The 13529-nt window shown below is 42.5% G+C and overlaps 1 protein-coding gene across 1 annotated transcript in view; it reads left to right on the forward strand.

Annotated features, from left to right (window-relative positions):
- The first annotated feature begins 1219 nt into the window (after positions 1-1219).
- nck2b (NCK adaptor protein 2b) overlaps positions 1220-13529 on the forward strand; it is a 153371-nt gene continuing 141061 nt past the window's right edge. The window contains exon 1 of the mRNA XM_060918176.1: positions 1220-1399. The gene's annotated coding sequence lies outside the window, so the exon portion shown is untranslated. The remainder of the gene's footprint in view (positions 1400-13529) is intronic.

The raw sequence follows: 13529 nt of genomic DNA on the forward strand, positions 1-13529 counted from the left end.
AAAATTAAATATCCTAATATTTTGAGATGGGTTTTTTTGTTTTTGTACTGTATGCCATACTGATTAAAATAGAAAAATGCTTGAAACATTTTAGTGTATGTGTAATGAGTCTATAATATAACATTTTCACTTTCTTAAATAACTGATGGAAAATATTGAACTTTTTCACAATATTCTAATTTTTTGAGATGCACTAGTGTGTGTGTGTGTGTGTGTGTGTGTGTGTAATAAATAAATAAATAAATATATATATATATATATATATATATATATATATATATACACACACTATATTGCCAAAAGTATTCGCTCACCTGCCTTGACTCGCATATGAGCTTAAGTGACATCCCATTCCCAATCCATAGGGTTCAATATGATGTCGGTCCACCCTTTGCAGCTAGAACAGCTTCAACTCTTCTGGGAAGGCTGTCCACAAGGTTTAGGAGTGTGTTTATGGGAATTTTTGACCATTCTTCCAGAAGCGCATTTGTGAGTTCACACACTGATGTTGGACGAGAAGGCCTGGCTCTCAGTCTCCGCTCTAATTCATCCCAAAGGTGTTCTATCGGGTTGAGGTCAGGACTCTGTGCAGGCCAGTCAAGTTCATCCACACCAGACTCTGTCATCCATGTCTTTATGGACCTTGCTTTGTGCACTGGTGCACAGTCATGTTGGAAGAGGAAGGGGCCAGCTCCAAACTGTAAAAACAGTCTGCATGCCTAGGTGCTTGATTTTATACACCTGTGGCCATGGAAGTGATTAGAACACCTGATTTCGATAATTTGGATGGGTGAGCAAATACTTTTGGCAATATACAGTAGTATGTGTGTGTTTTCATATTAACCCTACTGCCATTCTGGAACAACAAATCTTTTGCCACCTTTGGTGGTATCATGATGTTTATCGGCTCCTAGACTACAAATCATGTTGTAACCAAGCAGTTTTATTTATTTATTATTATTTGAGATCATCCACTAAAATTGGCTTTAAAAACAACTTTTCGGACGATGCTTAAAGTTAAATGATTTCTGATAGATACAAAATTGAGACACACAACCGAGCACATGAGCGCACGCCGGAGATAAAATATGAAACCGTTTTGGTAAAATTTGCTTTGTAAAAATATTTTTGTATCATATCGTGGTTTATGTTTTGACGGTTGAACATCGCGCGCGCTGGTCCTGTCCAGGCGGTGATGACGTCACGCTGCAGCCCTTGGCGAAGGAGCAGCAGCAGAGGATAGACGACACGAAACCCGGGAGGCCTGCCGAAAACATCGGGAACACAAACTCCATACGTTTTCATAATAAAACTTTCGCATGTTGAGGAGCCGTGGCAGAGCAGGAACTTCTACTGCTGCTGTATTCGCTTTCTGAGGCGCTTGAGAGCGAGCCGCAAGGTAAGACTGATGTTAGCTAGCAGCTCGCTGGAAAGTTGGCTTGTGTTTGCACTGTATGTGTGTGTGTTTAATGGATGTATTGGCTGGACAGTTTGGAAGGGATTTAAAGTCTGGTTTGCGGAAATTACCGGCACAAATGCAAAAATAAATCCATCAAGTTTTATCTCGAACAAAGCGAGTGATTATTTGCTTTGCCGATTTTAATACTAGACAACTAAAAGGGAATGGCTTTGTGTAGCCGCGCGCGCGGTAGCTAACCTTAGTAGCTACGACACTACAATAGCTTAGTCTGCGTGGTGGTGCTTTTCGTATCGAAACCGTCTTTTACGGCCCGAATTAGTTTCTGTCGATTTTCACAGTGAAGTCAGAATCCATTCTGAAAGCCCTGTTCAGAAGAATTTTAACATTTAAACGAGCGCCTCGATAGATATTTTTAGTGTTTGTCACACATGTTCACGCAGCATCCTTGTGGTGCGACCGCGTCGCGATAACACTGCGGTTAACACGGTGATTTATTAATTTGGTTTAGTAGTTGTAGCTGTAAAAGTTTTGATTGTGTTCCTGAGAAACTACGCTAATGTTGTCAGTGGTGGGACAGCCGGGTCTGCATGTGCTCACTTTGTGCTCGGGGTGTGTGAAAGGCCATCTGTTTTCCTCACCAGGATTTACCTCAGGCGCTGTGGGCTGTACATCCACAGAAAACAAGCAATACACTGGCATGTAAATGTCGTAGACAGGAGTTACAGGTTAAGGGTGAAAAGTAAGAGATGCGATTTCCCTTAACGTTTTTCACAAAGTTTGTTTGTTGACGAGAGTGACGTTTACCCAGCGAAAGTGTGTGACTCGGAGAGGGGAGCAGTCAGGTTAAAGCTGGTGAAAAGTGACTCTGTGGGCTTGATGGTCTGTAAGTGCACATTACTTTATGGAGACTTCATCTGCTGAGTCTTCAAAACAAAATCCATGAAGTCTTGCTTAAACCATACGTTTGTGTGGATTTAAAAAGAAGAAGAGGGACCAGTCTGAATATAGATGTGAGGCAGGGCTCGAAATTCGTGGTGGTCCGGTCACCCGAGGCAACTTAATTTGTCATTTGGCGGGTAATTCCTGTCACTAGCCAGCCCGGATGGCTAGTTGAAAATAAAAAAAAAATATGAAGCGAAGATTCAGACACACCGTCAACTAAAGCCGCCACTAGGGTTGGGCGGTATCCAAATTTTGATACCTTTAAACTGTCTCTGTGTTTTCCCGGGGTATACGGTATTACCGAGAAAAAAAATATTTTGTTTCGGCCTACTGTGTAACGTGCGCCTATTGAGGTATTTCACTCACGTGACCAAGTCATGTGATGCTGCCATTTTGGACGGCACGGCTCGAATCAGTTTGAATGCGAGGAAGGCGACAAACGAAAAACATAAAAGAAAAAGGAGCGAGATGCAGAAAACACCTTCACTATCCAGTGACGTAGGGCATTTACAGGGCGAGCAGAGGGAGAGGTATTTGCAAAAATTGAGGTTAGCAGGCTTAGAGAACGATGTTTACCTGCTTCCACCAGGACTGTTCACTGACGTACGGAAGTACACGAAGCCCTCGTCTTTACCTGACTTCGGCCCACAGGATCTGTATACCTATGTCGTTAAAAACCCATCGCCATACACAGGTATTGATCTGAAAGCGTATAAGAGTTTGGATGCCTACAAATATTTTGTGTCAGGCTGGGTAACATGCCTACATCAGCGGGTCGTCCCTGGAGCCGGTGGTCGCCATCTTATTACAGCTAAGGTTTGTTCACATTTTCATTTACTTTCGGTCCTCAGGATAAACAAAATGTTATTAAATGTCATTGAAATAACTTCTTAGTCTGTTGAGACATGGCCCGTTATAAATTTGCTGTTACCAGGCAATGACTAAGAACTGTATTATTAGGGTCGGTGTCTGTGTTGTAGCAGTGTACTAGCAGCTAGCTGTTAGCACTAGCTAATGTCAACAACATCGTAGCTGGTATGTTACTGTAGCAATATTTACGTTCAGTCATTTGGATGACTATTAAAACCTTTCAGTCTCAAGTTTTTCCTTTACTGGATTTACTAGTTTACTGAGCTAGCGCGCTCTCCGGCCGGGCCAGGAGCCATCGCGCGCTCTCCGACCGGGCCGGGAGCCATCGCGCGCTCTCCGACCGGGCCGGGAGCCATCGCGCGCTCTCCGGCCGGGCCGGGAGCCATCGCGCGCTCTCCGGCCGGGCCGGGAGCCATCGCGCGCTCTCCGGCCGGGCCGGGAGCCATCGCGCGCTCTCCGGCCGGGCCGGGAGCCATCGCGCGCTCTCCGGCCGGGCCGGGAGCCATCGCGCGCTCTCCGGCCGGGCCGGGAGCCATCGCGCGCTCTCCGGCCGGGCCGGGAGCCATCGCGCGCTCTCCGGCCGGGCCGGGAGCCATCGCGCGCTCTCCGGCCGGGCCGGGAGCCATCGCGCGCTCTCCGGCCGGGCCGGGAGCCATCGCGCGCTCTCCGGCCGGGCCGGGAGCCATCGCGCGCTCTCCGGCCGGGCCGGGAGCCATCGCGCGCTAGCTCAGTAAACTAGTAAATCCAGTAAAGGAAAAACTTGAGACTGAAAGGTTTTAACAGTCATCCAAATGACTGAACGTAAATATTGCTACAGTAACATACCAGCTACTGTTGTTGACATTAGCTAGCTTGCCGTCCAGAATGGTGGACACCGGGGCGTCACGTGACCCTGTGACGTCAGGTGAAATACCTCAATACCGGCGGACCTTGTCCAGACCTGCGCCTATGCCTCAAATGTACTATTTAAAAGCAGCATAGCGAACTGTGTGCATTGTGGTATGGATTAAGCAGCAAAGTGAATTTTGTGCATTGATGAATGGATTAAGAGATATTTCAAAGCATCACGCAACTCTTCCTTCATCTTGAAAATAGCATTCAACTGTCGTTTACACATGTCTGCGTTGAAACGCCATTTGCAGCACTATTTCACCTACTCCATCAAAAAAAAGTACACGATGAGCAGGATCATACCCTTTCAAGCATGGGAAATAAAAAAAAAAAAGAAAAGAAAAAGAATCAACCAACACCCAAGTCCATTTAAACTGTGCGATAAACCATATTCTTCAGGGCAAATGAGGCGAACCTAATTCAAATGCGTGATAGCTGCACAAGGCAAAATCATATGGGCCCACATCATGCCATGGCGGGGAAATTAATAATCAAATGGCCTTACCTTGCTTAAAACGTTGTCTTGATCACATAACTCCTTACAATTATTCCACTTAAATCCATACGGTTTAACACACCCAACAAAGATAGCAAGCGCATTGCTAATTCCCACCAGAAACCTAACAGTTTACGCTACGATGTTTTCTTCCGTTTCTTCAGTAGATGACATTTCAAACGTTTATTACCCACATCCCAAATGTCATACGTTATATTATTTTACCTTGTTGTTACTCATGTAACCTACTCAAAACACTCAGATTGGAGGTGTTCCCCTCTCGCGCCGTGACCGTCTTCTTACATACTTTACACACAGCTTCATCTGTGTTTGCTGGCTCTCCCTTTTCGTTTGGTTTGAAACCAAAATACTGCCACACTGCCGATGTTGTATTTTTTTTTTGCCACTAACTCGTTATCTTGACTTGCCATCTTTCAACCGCGGTCTCAGTCTCTTGTGAAGCTTTCTGTCAGACTCCAAATGTCACGCAGGGTTGCCATGGTAACGACATAAGCAACCCTGCACGTGATGAGAACTTCTTTAGGAAATTGATAGAATTAGTGAAAATACGATCACACAGTTATTCGGGATGATCTTCAATTTATTATTTTATATTATGACCTCATGTACTCCATATTTATTTAGATATTATATATTTTTTTAAAATGACGGTAATGAGACCGATACCGTTGGTACTTTTGGATACCTCGGGATACCTTCTTACCGTAATACCGCCCAACCCTAGCCGCCACATATTAAGCGTGTGCCGTGTTTGTGTTAATCGATGTTTATCGGCAGGACGGAAACTACCGAAGAATTCCGAATCATATCGTGTACGAGTCAGGCTATCGTTTTTTTCCAGGGCTCGACATTAACAGTAGCCCGATTGCCCGGGGCAACCATTCAATAGATTCGGACAACCAGACTCTCACAAATGCTTGCCCGATCGGGCAACTACCCAAATATGTCAACTTGCGTGAAAAACGATGTTTATTCATTCATATTATGATGAAATTCCATCACGATTTGCGATTATTTGACTTGGAAAGACCGCGTCCATGTTATCATTACAGGATGTTCAACAACTAGCAGAATTCACATTTGCACATCGCAGGCTCGCAATGCAGTTTCCCGTTGATAATAATTATCGCGTAGTGCATAATTCAGTGTTCTAATCAGACCCTCCAGGATGTTGCGATTTGCAAATTCAACCAATCCCCGCGAATTCAGGGCGGTGTTGCAATTATATCCAATCACCGCAACGTTCCCGCAAATTTGACCAATCGTTGGCGTCGTCTTGAGGTGACGTCGACAAACTACCTTCCGCCTTACTTCCGTGTATACGTTCAAGAGAAGCTGCATGTGCGCAGTGTTGCCAGATTGGGCGGTTTTAAGTGCCTTTTGGCGGGTTTTGAACATATTTTGGGCTGGAAAACGTCAGCAGTATCTGGCAACACTGCATGATGTGTGAGTCAGTGTTTATGTAGGCTTAAATTCTGTTACTAAAAGTGTGTTATATTTACAGTGAAGGACTGTGTGCACTTTATTTTTTTTACTTAATACAAGAAATTAATGGATGCCAACATTTTTGCCAAAATGATATTTTATTTTCCATTGTTTAGGCAGCTTCAGCGTCATACTGTGAGATTCTGTTCAAATTGTTTTTTCTTCTATGAAGCCTGAGCCATTTATTTTATTAGTTTATAATTATTGTTTAATTTAGCCTAGTCTTCAGGAGAGACTGCCTGCACACAGTACTAGTATTAATAGTTTTTTTTTTTCTTACATGAAAGCTGAGGCATTTATATTATATTTTAAGGTAACTTCATGTTGTGCTGTGAGGTTCTATGCACTTTAACTTTTGAACCAACAGGTGCATTTGGATAAGTAAAGCCTATTTTTCTGCATTTTTGTAGTCCTGGTAATCTTTTATATTGGCAAAGTTGTTTATAGGACCATTTCTCAGTGTCTTTGTTTTTTTAATCAATAGTTTTTCAGTAATAACTTAATATTTAACATATCACTCAATTTTAATCACAAAAAGAGAAAATCGCAACAATTTCTCGCATCTTTCACTTCCTCCCGCAATGTAATCGCAACAAAAACCTAAACACCGCAACTTTCATCGCAATTTTTTGGAAAAAACCCCTCAACATCAGACATTTTAGCCTGCAACAATCACAAAAAAGGCCTGTGAAATCCTGGGGGGACTGTCTATTGGTATGTCCTTCACTACATGACTAATTACCGCATTACTCGCACGGGGCGCTAGTATCAATGCTTGTCAACCCTGAGAAGGTTGAATAATAAATAAAAAAATATGTAATATTTGGGCAACCATGTTCTGAGTTTGGGCAACCAGATTTCTACAAATGGTTACCGAAATGGGCAACCATGTCTCAAAGTTAACATAGAGCCCTGTTTGCACTACTGCGCATGCATATAACACATCTCGTTGAATATCATGGTAATCACGTGTAGTATTGGACTATTATTTATTGGACTATTTATTGCTAGCTTTTCAGCCTTTTATCACTTCCCAGCCGCGCGTGCGCACACGTGTTCTGGTTGGGGAGAGCTCCCTTTCTCTGCTCTCCTCTCCTTTTAAAGGGCGCGGTCACTGGGGAAGACACACAAACACAGGTTAATCCCCATCAGGTGCAATGATTCCACCACTTACCTTCCCTGACTCCGCCCTCCATTCACAGACTGACGCTTGGCCACGCCCCCGCTGCCACATCACGTTATCAAATTCAATAGATGTCGCCACATTATCGCCCATTTAAACACGTGTGTTTTTTTGTTGTTTACATCTACATCTGCCAAAGCTACATTGCGATGTGGAATTTTCTGAAAGGTGTACAGAAACCGCCAGAGATGGGGACAAAGCGACCTCGGTCTGAAGAGGAGAAAAAGGCCGCTGATAAAGCGTACGAGAAGGAGAAACGACAAAGGACTTATAAGCAAACGTGGGAGCAGGGTAGGCCTTGGCTGAGATACGATTTTTATGGAATAATTAATTTTTTTTTCAAGTTGATTCCTAGTCAATATGAAGCTCCTAATGCTTTCTCTCTCATAAATGGTTACAGTGGTGCTTGAAAGTTTGTGAACCCTTTTGAATTTTCTATATTTCTGCATAAATATGATCTAAAACATCATCAGATTTTCACACAAGTCCTAAAAGTAGATAAAGAGAATCCAGTTAAACAAACGAGACAAAAATATTCTACTTGGTCATTTATTTATTGAGGAAAATGATCCAATATTACATATCTGTGAATGGCAAAAGTATGTGAACCTCTTGGATTAGCAGTTAATTTGAAGGTGAAATTAGAGTCAGGTGTTTACAATCAATGGGATGACAATCAGGTGTGAGTGGGCACCCTGTTTTATTTAAAGAACAGGGATCTATCAAAGTCTGATCTTCACAACACGTTTGTGGAAGTGTATCATGGCACGAACAAAGGAGATTTCTGAGGACCTCAGAAAAAGTGCTGTTGATGCTCATCAGCCTGGAAAAGGTTACAAAACCATCTCTAAAGAATTTGGACTCCACCAATCCACAGTCACACTGATTGTGTACAAATGGAGGAAATTCAAGACCATTGTTACCCTCCCCAGGAGTGGTCGACCAACAAAGATCACTCCAAGAGCAAGGCGTGTAATAGTCTGTGAGGTCACAAAGGACCCCAGGGTAACTTCTAAGCAACTGAAGGCCTCTCTGACATTGGCTAATGTTAATGTTTGAGTCCACCATCAGGAGAACACTGAACAACAATGGTGTGCATGGGAGGGTTGCAAGGAGAAAACCACTGCTCTCCAAAAAGAACATTACTGCTCGTCTGCAGTTTGCTAAAGATCACGTGGACAAGCCAGAAGGCTGTTGGAAAAATGTTTTGTGGACGGATGAGACCAAAAAAGAACTTTTTGGTTTAATTGAGAAGTGTTATGTTTGGAGAAAAGAAAACACTGCATTCCAGCATAAGAACCTTATCCCATCTGTGAAACATGGTCGTGGTAGTATCATGGTTTGGCCCTGTTTTGCTGCATCTGAGCCAGGACGGCTTGTCATCACTGATGGAACAATGAATTCTGAATTATACCAGCGAATTCTAAAGGAAAAGGTCAGGACATCTGTCCCTGAACTGAGGCCCTGTCCACACGGCAACGGATTCAGGTGACTCCGATACAATTGCTTATCATTTAGGCCTGGCGTCCACACGGCACCGGCGTTTTGGGTGCCCAAAACGCAATCTTTTTGAGAACAGGTTCCAGAGTGGAAAGATCTGGCAACGTTGCCGTTGTGAAGTCGTCTGGATGAGTAGAACGGGTTTGTTTACGATGACGTCACAACCACATGACTGTGAGTGCTTCACGCCGGGTAGAAGTGTAACGAATATCACCAGGAAAAAGCCTTACAGAGCACTAGTGAGAGTGAAACACGAGCTTGGATATTATTATTATTATTATTATTATTATGTTCAGTGTTAGTTCACAGTAGTAATGCAAGAAGCAGAATAGTGACAGTAATAGTGAAGCAAAAACATGCAATTGTACAAACACTGCAGCTCTACAGCAAAATATTCATTTATGAAATGGTCTGATTCTTAACACCAGTAGTGCCAATGATCTTCTCATTGCGATGCGATGCGAGTTGTCAACAAATCTTATAACTTGGTTCATGAAACGCGCTTACAAAATATTTTCACTGTGAATATTTATTGTGTAATGGTGCAAAGTGAGAGAGAGAGAGACTCTGCCCTTAGGGCAGAGTCAATCCCGCCAGCAAAAATAGGTAAAAAAGGAGCGATCTCACCTCTTCAGATCTTGGTTTTGGTCCTACAATACATTCCTCAAAAAGGGCGTAGAGGAGCAAATTAATCCATCAACGTGTAGCATTCAATTTATTCCGGACCATTGAAGACGCCGCCTTCCGCGTAGAATCGTACGTCATCCTTGCCGCCATATTGGATAGGTCAAAGCGGAGAATAAAGATTAGCTGCGTTTAACTGTACCAACAGGTTTGTCGTCCAAACGAGATCACATGGGATTACCTTTCACAGGTGAGACTGGAAAAATACTTTTCATTGTATTTGGTCATTATAATGTAATTTTACGAACAGATTTTCCTGACTTTGTGGCTAATATGAAGTCTCGCGCATAATAGTTTATGCGCATGCGTCCTTACTACTTCTATTGTTCTGGTGTCTCTGAAGGGACCGTCTTACAGCGCCCCTAGAGGTGTGGCATGTGTATTGCATCGTTTTCAGCAAGCGTTGCGTTGCCATATGGACCTGATATTTTACTGATCGTTGCCCATTTGGACGCGATATATTTTTAAATAACATCTCGTTGCCGTTGTCGTGTGGATGTAGCCTGAGCCCATGTTTACATTAGACCATATCAGCGGATCATCAGATTAACGTTTTTTAAAACGATTAGTGTGCACACAGCAACGCCAATACACGATTTGCGTGCACACAGCAATACCAATACACGGATACGCTCGGCTCCGCAGGCATCCTGCGCTCCAAATCACTTCGCCCTGAACAGCGAGTGCCCTCTGGAGGGTGCGCACTCCGGCCCTGCGTAGCTCACAGGGCACGCGAGTGAAGTGAACAAGCTGTGATTCGGGACTGAGCCGCTGTGTGTGTGATCCCAGCGCATATCACTTACCACTTGCAAGTGGAAGGATGGCAAGCCTAAAGACAATCATAACTACACAATGGGCAGTATTTGCATCAGTATTTGCAGTATTTTCATACTTTTATACTCTTTAATGAAAGGTGATACAAGGCGGAAGTCCACGCCGTTTTTCAGCAGTCGCGTCACATGACCAATGCCAGCGAATCAGGAAGGTGGATGTCACAGTGACGTTGTCCAATGAGATGCCAGCTAGAGCTCAGCACAGCGTATCCGCGTATTCTGAATGTTTACACAGCACCGGAGCTGACACGATCTGGATTGAATATGTGGACGCTGGCGGATTCCCGTTTCCCGGCGTTTCCAGGCGGTTTAATGTAAACAGACAGTGCATCCGCGAAGAAACCGAGACAGATACGGTCTAATGTAAACGTAGCCTGAATCTCAAGAGAAGATGGGTCATGCATCAGGACAACGACCCTAAGCACACAAGTCGTTCTACCAAAGAATGGTTAAAGAAGAATAAAGTTAATGTTTTGGAATGGCCAAGTCAGACTCCTGACCTTAATGCAATCGAAGTGTTGTGGAAGGACCTGAAGCGAGCAGTTCATGTGAGGAAACCCACCAACATCCCAGAGTTGAAGCTGTTCTGTATGGAGGAATGGGCTAAAATTCCTCCAAGCAGGACTGATCAACAGTTACCGGAAACGTTTAGTTGCAGTTATTGCTGCACAAGGGGGTCACACCAGATACTCAAAGCAAAGGTTCACATACTTTTGCCACTCACAGATATGCAATACTGGATCATTTTCCTCAGTAAATAAATGACCAAGTATAATATTTTTGTCTCATTTGTTTAATTGGGTTCTTTTTATCTACTTTTAGGGCTTGTGTGAAAATCTGATGATGTTTTAGGTCATATTTATGCAGAAATATAGAAAATTCTAAAGGGTTCACAAACTTTCAAGCACCACTGTAAATACAGAAAGCATGTTGGACGTATTTTGGGTGCTATAGTCATGATAGTAAATATATTTGTTTTCAATACTCGTACACCAAGTTTTCCAATATATTATTATTTGTTGATGATATATTATGGTGCTCTGTGTTGTTCTCATTTATGTATTTAACAACAGCATCAAAATACTCGGGTCTTGAAATAAATGCATATTAGTCATGAACAATGGTAACTACTCTCTTTTGCGTTATTTTTGACAGAAGTAAAATTCATACATGAACAAATTTTGGCTAGTTGATTTTCTGTTTGGCTAGTTACTTTGGAAGGTAACTAGTCTGACTGGCTGGTGAAAAAATATATGAATTTCTAGGCCTGTGAGGTGAAGAAGAAGAAACCTTTATCACATGCACAATTCAAGCACAGTGAAATTCATCCTCTGTATTTAACTCATCTGAAGCAGTGAACGCGCGCGCGCACACACTCAGAGCAGTGGGCAGCCACACCAGAGTGCCCGGGGAGCAGTTAGGGGTCAGGTACCTTGCTCAAAGGCACCTCAGCCCAAGGCCGCCCCACGTCAACCTAACTGCATGTCTTTGGATTGTTACTTTACAGGTAAAAGTATGAGATAAGTAAGAAATAAAACAGTTATATCTCATTTAGACCAACAGGTTCTGTTCTTGTTCATGCACCAAACTTTGAACCGTTGGGAGTGTTCCGACCAAAAATAAATTGGTTCAGAACCTGAGAAGTTGGTTCCCTGCTGGAACCAAAATATAGCTGATTTTTCCAGCACAAACCATGATCTGATTAGTTTGGAGAGGAAATGGAGACGCAATGGAAAAAGAGACACCTTCAGAAAAAATGGACTGGAAACAAATCTCTGCAATAACATAACGAAAGTCTGCAGGTAATCAATGCGCTCCATCATCTTGCGACTACTGTTTACTCATGAGAGCATTATGCAATGCTCTCAGTTCATGACACATCCTTGATTACAACAGCTCCAATCAAAACTGGTGAAAATGTGGGCTGGTTTGTTAGCTGGCACCAAGGTTCAAAGAATCCTGAATGGAACCGGTTCAAGAATCCGTTCCTTGGTGGTCAAAAAGGGGTATTAAAGGAAATTAATCAATGATGGAGTAGTGTGATGTGATGAGATGTAAAGCGAAAGCACCACCCTGAAGTGGATTTTCTTATAACAGCACATTTCGATCAGCTTTATGCTGGGATCAGATGACACAACATTTGTCATTCACGAAGATCACCATGTCAGATTAGGCAATCATAGTGCCATGAATTCTTGCCGTGCCTTAGTTGTGAGACTAATGCTACAAGTTTGACTACCGACCAATTATCGTTTACATCCTTGCGTGTTGTCTGGAAGGAGGGCCAAGAAATTGTCAGTCATAGCTACAGAAGGAACGTCAAGGAAAACAAAAACTAAGTGAGAAAATACAAATAATTCTGACATGCTAGACTTTTTGCCAGTGTGTTGTGGGGTGTCCCAGATGCCACATCTCTGTTCTTTGATTGTCACTCTACGAGGCTTGTTCGTCATTCCCAATGTTCATATTCGGGCCCAACGCTGGAAGTTTGTCAGTCATGACAAAATCATGTAAAATTCAGGCTGAATTCATGTAGTCTGATCCTGGCATTATTTGTCTTGTACTACAGTGGTGATTTTTTTTTGACAATGTTATACATACATGCATGTAACGTTTTATTGTTGTGGAATGTCTGCAAGACAAGTTAATTTGCATTATAACAGCACTAAACAGCTGTTTTTTGTCTTGCTCAAAGTTAATAAAAAAAAAACATAAATAGCACAGCTTATGCTGGAGACCCTGGAAAGCACAAAACCCTGAAGTCAAAGTCTGTTTCAAAGCTCTGAAACTTGAGACTCCTTCCATAAATATTACATTAAACAACATCTTATAGTTCCTGTACTATATATGATTTATACATTTTTCTTTATTAAATGTTTATTTTTGTTATCCATTTGTGATTAACCCTTTTGTTAATCGTCTCTGGATGAGTTGTTACTGTAAAAACAAACTATTAGAACGATCACACTGATATGTAAATCAGCCATTTAAATTATAGCCCGCACTGCTGTCAGAGCCATTCTCTTGTAGAAAATTATTCAATACCTTCTGATTTGAGAATTAAAAATCTCTGTGGCTTAAGTATTACATTAGCATGTGCGTAGTTTTATTTTAGCTATGATAAATCTCATTTGAATACCATTTTCCACCATCTTGGCCTTTGCATGGCCCCTTAATTTGTCTTCAATTAAATGCAGAAGTAGT

Source organism: Neoarius graeffei, chromosome 4 (genome assembly GCF_027579695.1).
Source record: "Neoarius graeffei isolate fNeoGra1 chromosome 4, fNeoGra1.pri, whole genome shotgun sequence".
Taxonomy (NCBI): Eukaryota; Metazoa; Chordata; class Actinopteri; order Siluriformes; family Ariidae; genus Neoarius; species Neoarius graeffei.